Source organism: Coccinella septempunctata, chromosome 7 (genome assembly GCF_907165205.1).
Source record: "Coccinella septempunctata chromosome 7, icCocSept1.1, whole genome shotgun sequence".
Classification (NCBI taxonomy): domain Eukaryota; kingdom Metazoa; phylum Arthropoda; class Insecta; order Coleoptera; family Coccinellidae; genus Coccinella; species Coccinella septempunctata.
The window spans coordinates 25,182,862-25,188,861 of NC_058195.1; the positions used below are offsets into that span (position 1 = coordinate 25,182,862).

General features: G+C 41.1%; 1 non-coding gene across 1 annotated transcript; it reads left to right on the forward strand.

The window, feature by feature from the left end:
• The first annotated feature begins 3,522 nt into the window (after positions 1 to 3,522).
• Trnat-ggu lies at positions 3,523 to 3,594 on the forward strand. The gene has a single exon. It is a non-coding gene; the product is annotated as a tRNA-Thr (tRNA).
• Positions 3,595 to 6,000: the final 2,406 nt, after the last annotated feature.

A 6,000-nucleotide genomic window follows, 5' to 3' on the forward strand; every position in this document is an offset into this window, starting at 1 on the left:
AAGAGTTGGGCAACAGACGACGTTTCATAGAACAGGTAATATAACCAAGAAAAAAATTTTTTCGTGCTGAAGGATCGTAAAGTGTTTATGAGAATTTTTATATGTCGTTTTGAAACCAAAGAAATTCCAAAATGAAAGAAATAAGGATAATTTTATATTGTTTTTAACGTATGGTTCATGACAGGTGTATGTTTATACAAAACCTCGCATTCAGTGAGTTGTGTTTTAGATTGTTTAACATTATTAATTACATGTATTATTTTTGTCCTTGTAGAAGCCCTGAAGAAGCATTAAAGAAATGCGAAAGCTTGGCGTAGAATAAAGAGTACCTCATTCACTCCCCAAACCAGAGTCGATAGACCCTTATCGTCGAATTTATATTATTAAAAGGCTCTTATAACTACAGTGATTATATATATATATATATATACGCAGGGGGGCGTAATGCTTTCGGGGACTGACGACCCCGCGTACCCGAGTCACCCAGTCACTTGGACTGATGTACTAGTTGCTCCTGTAACCAGAAGTATGAAACAGGGCGGTAGAGAGCAGCGGGCTGGCCCTCTTCGGAGCCGTCTGGAGGAAGAGCCCGATGGGGTAAGCTGTGGAGCGAGCGGCGCAGCCCCCCGAGATGGCACCGCAAGACTTGTCTCGAGCTCTGTCAGAAGGGAAAGGAGAAGCATTAGCTTGGACGGTGTTCATACACGTCCCGCAGCCTCTCCAAAATGAGATGGGAGAACACGATGGAGTGACGATGATAATATTATGTTGATGCGTGTTCATTTTGTAGCTAGGGAATTGGAACGGAATACGGACTTTACTTATAGGAATATACTTACGCAGACCTGGAAGGATATAAGACCGGATAGACAATTGTATGCTTCGCTCTTGGCCAACCGAGTGAGATGGTTGTTGGAAGAGGAAAAGTTTACTCAAATTGAGCTTGAAAATATCAGAATGAGCTGTCACCCAAGGGGTGCAGTTCCTGGGTCTGATGGTGAACCACTAGTAGAGAATGTAAGCCTCAGACCAGAGGAACAGAAGAAAACCAGCAAATTGGAGGAAAAACTGGTCAGAAATTTTGTGCGATTCTCTGGTGTAGCAGCTGAAAGTAGACTTGCTGTCCCAAGATTAAAGGGATCTAGGAAAATGCTGGAGAAGGTTGAGGCTGTGAATACGATCTTGCTGAAACTGATACAGCCAGCAGACACCCTTCAGGTCATAGTCGACTATGTCTACGCCGCGGCCATTACTGTCTGCGGTGAGATGGAAGTGGAGATCAGAGGACCACGAGTACCCAAAAAAGATCAAACTCCACCATGGAAAGGACGCCTTGAGACAAAAATACAGGAGATCCGAAAAAAATAGGAGTGTTACAAGCTTACCTGTCCAATAGTCGACCATCAACTAGAGTCTCTAAGTTGGCCCGCCGCATAGTGTCGCACTTCGGGATCCGAACGGGAAGCGCACAGCTCAGAGACCAAATAAATGCAGTGTCAGAAAAGCTGAAACAAAAAATAAAAATATTAGGAAACCGATTTAAACGCTACAACGAAAGAGTAATGAGGTATAAGAACAACAAATTATTCCATCAGAATCAACAGAAGTTCTTCAGAAGTCTGGAGGAAGAACCACGAGAAAGAGGAAAAGCTCCCACAAAGGAAGCAATGCATCTGTACTGAAAGGGAGTATGGGAAAGTGAAAAACAATACGACGAACAAACCGCATGGATCAGGGAAGCCGAGAAAGACACAGTTAAGTACACGAGAGAATGCTTGGAGATCACCGAGCTGGACATAAAGTCGGTGCTCCAAAAAACGTATAATTGGTCGGCCCCGGGTGTAGATGGTGTGTGCAGAATTATTGGTGGAAATATTTCACGTCCATCCATCGTCATTTAGCCAAACTCTTTCCGGAGGCTCTGCACAATCCGAACATAATACCCCGATTTTTCACGCTGGGAAAAACTGTGATGATCCCAAAAGGTAAATCCACAACAGATCCTAAAAATTATAGGCCGATCACTTGCCTGCCTACTGTTTATAAGATTCTGACTGGTGTTTTAACCTCGTCAGCTCTGGAAACATATCAACAAAAACAAAATTCTGGCTCCGGAACAGGGTGGATGCAGAGGAAATTCGCGAGGATGTAAAGAAATTCTTACAACAGATTATGTCATCACCAAACAAGCCAAAAAGAAACAAAGGAACTTTTGGGATAATGAAACTATGAAGTCTATAAAGAGTTTATTGAATAACACTACACAGTGAAATAAAACGTAAATGAATTAATGAATGAAACGACAATACGACGTAGAGGTCTTGGACGGAGATGTTCACGGCTCGATGGCTTGGGACGAACTGGTTGGTACTGCCAGGCGCTAGCTGACCGCGCCCTAGATTGCGTCACGGCTTCACGCTGTGGAGGGAGCGAACCTTCGCGCCAGAATAGAACCATAGAACATTTGTTGCACTCCAACACCCGTCCTCAACAAATGACGTTACTGTGGATGTTCTTTAAGACCACATTCCTGAGCCATTCTTCTCAACTTGATTCTTTCCAGGGGTTTTGTCAGCATATCAGCCAAATTCTGGTCGGTGGGACAGTACTTTAACTCAATCAAATTCTTCTCCTTTAAATCCTTTATGTAGTGGAATTTTGTGTCTGTGTGTTTTGTCCTGTTGCTGAATTTGTTGTTTTCTACAATTTTCAAACAGCTCTGATTGTCTTCGTAGATGCGGAAATTGCCTTGTGTATTCAGCTCAAAATCATTCAACAGTCGGTTAATCCACGTACCTTCCTGCACTGCATCTGCCAGGGCATGGTATTCTGCCTCAGTTGAAGATAGGGAAACTGAAGTTTGTTTGCGACAACCCCAGCTGATTGTAGAGTTCCATAATTCGAACACATATCCGCTGTTGAATTTTCTGTCCACCTTCGTACTAGCCCAGTCTGCATCCGAGTAACCTACCAAGTTCTTCTCTTCAGCATTGTGACCATCAAGTACAAGTTCATGATTGATAGTTCCTTTTAGATATCTGCATATTCTCTTTACCTCGGTCCAGTCCATTTCTGTAGGACATTTGTTAAATTGGCTCATAATTGAAACGCTTGCAGTGATATCTGGTCTGGTGTTGACAGATAGATACAACAATGCTCCAATTAATTGTTGATATTTCTCATTGTTCTGCATCAACGGAGTTTCTTTTCTGTGTTTTTGATATCCTGTATCCAGTGGAATGTTTGATGGTTTGGCCTCTTGCAACCCAAACCTCGTCAAAATATTCTTGATGTAATCAGATTGGTTCATACAGAAATATCCTTCAGAATTTTTCCTTATGTTTATCCCCAAGTTTTAAACTGTAATGATAGTTTTTGTCTGAAAATATAATGAAATTGAAAGTTTTTAGCGGCATGACAGCTTCCAATCGCTTTCGAACGCCGGAGTTCGGAAGTGATAATACTAACATGTGAATTCTGAGGATAGTGGTAGCCAGAAAATGCAGATGGATCCTCACGTCAGCCCGGGTAGCTCAGTTGGGAGAGTACCTGACCGGTAATCAGGGGGCGTAGGTTCGAATCCTGCTCTGGGTGGTACTTTTTTCAGAATTCAATTCCTGTCTGTCATGCCGCTAAAAACTTTCAATTTTATCCCCAAGTATTTCCTTATATTTCCAAGATTGATCAGTTCAAAATTTGTCTTCAAATAGGCTGCAACTTCATCGACGTTTTTTTCTTTTCCTGCTGCGATCAAAAAATCGTCAACGTGTACAATTATAATAGGTATACTATATCATCTTTCATCTTTTTAGTGAACAAACATTGGTCCTCCTTACTCTGGCTGAAATCATAATTTTCCAAAACATTCCTTAACTTTCCATACCATATGTTTGCAGCTTGCTTCAGACCATATATCCCCCTCTCAAGCTTGCAAACATATTTTTCTTTTCCTGCCACTGCATATCCTTCGGGTTGCTGCATATAGATCTCTTCCTGCAGGTTCCCATTCAGGAATGCTGATTTTGCATCAAAGTGTTTTACAATTAAATTCTTCTTTCCTGCCACAGTAAGTAAAACTTTTAATGTCGTCTGGCGAACAACTGGTGCAAATACTTCATCATAGTCAGTGCCATACTTTTGGGAGAAGCCACGAGCTACAAGTCTTGCTTTGTAGCGCTCGACTTCGCCTCTCGAATTCCTTTTTGTTTTATAAACCCACTTGCAGCTTACTATGTTTGCACCAATCGGGGCCTCAACAATGGTCCATGTTTTATTATGTTTCAGAGAACATATCTCTTCATCCATGGCCTTTATCCATTCTTCTTTATCAGGTCCTTTAAACGCCTCTTTCCTTGTTCTTGGGTCCTCTTCTATTTCCGCAGCTAGACTTGTTGTTTCAAGATAGCGACCTGGAGGTACACCCCGATTTTTTCTTGTTGATCTTCTGCACTCTGGTTCTGGTTCCGCCTGAGGTTGCTCCTGCGCAGGTTGATCATTGCTCTCCGTTGTCAATTGCTTCTTCCTGTGAAAAATCAATCTCAACCAGACTATTATCAACCTCCTCACTGGTGTTATCATATTTATCAAGAAATACTACATCTCGACTTATTTTAATCTTTTGTGTTTTCTTATCCAAAAGCTTGTAGGCTTTCGACTGTTCTGAATACCCCAAAAAAATGTATTTTTCAGCTTTTACGTCTAGTTTTCGGCGTAATTCGTCTGGAACATGAGCATAAACCTCGCAGCCAAAAATGTGGAAATAACTTACGTCTGGTTCTCTTGAATTCCACATTTCATACGGCGTTTTTTCACGAGTTCTAGTGGGCAATCTATTTTGCAAAAAGTTTGCTGTATTAACGGCCTCTGCCCAAAATTTTCTTTCCAACTTTGCGTCTAATAACATGCATCTTGCCATTTCGATCAAATACCTGTTTTTTCTTTCAGCAACTCCGTTTTGCTGAGGTGAATAAGGAGCTGTGTATTGAATTTTTATTCCTTGACTCTTTAGGTAATTAATTAGATCTGAATTTACGTATTCCCGTCCTCGATCTGACCTGATGCATTTTGGAACTTTTTTATGCTGTGTTTTCATTTCTTTTATGAAGTCTTTTATATACTTTCCAGCCTCGCTTTTTTGTTTCAAAAAGTATAAAAATGCAAATCTCGAATAGTCATCAATAATAGTCATTACATACCTTTTCCCAGCAGGTGATTCTGTCTGCATGGGCCCACAAACATCTGTATGTATGAGCTCGAGTATAGCTTGAGTCTTCTTTTCGCTTTCTTTGGAAAATGGTTTTCTTGCCATCTTTCCTTCCAGGCAGTGTTCACAAATGCTTTCTAGTCCACAGTCCCGAATTTTCAATCCTGAAACAAGATCCTTCTTAACTAAATCTTTTATTGCCTTGGTGTCCCTGTGACCCAAACGCCTGTGCCAGATGTGGTAGCAGTTTTCACCGTGCTTCACCGAGTCCATGGCTGCTTTCGCTCGTTCGGTTACTGTATCCACCCTTTACAGATCCTCCTGTCTGTTACCTGTATATGCCTTTGCTATGATACTTCCATCTTTCACGATGTTGCATACATTTTCCTTAAAATCAACCAAGCTTGCCATTTATAGCAAGCTTCTTAACTGACAGTAAACTGGATTTGAGAGATGGTGCATACAAAACGTCTTTTAGGAGTATTTCACTCACCTGATCGTCGACGTAATATTTCATGAGTATCGATCCTTTACCTTCCATCCTACAAATTTTATTTTCTTCTGCCAACTGTATGCATCCTTTCTGAGTTTCATCCAGGAAGTGGAACATTTCTTTTGAACCAGTCATGTGACTTGTGGCACCTGAGTCTACATACCATCCATTAGCAGAATTAGACTCTACAGAATCCTTACAATACTTGCTCAAAAGTAATTCTTCTGTTGCTACACTAGCTTGTTCTTTCTCTTTATTTCTCTGATTATTTTTCCATTTCTTGTAGGCGAAACATTCCTTTTTC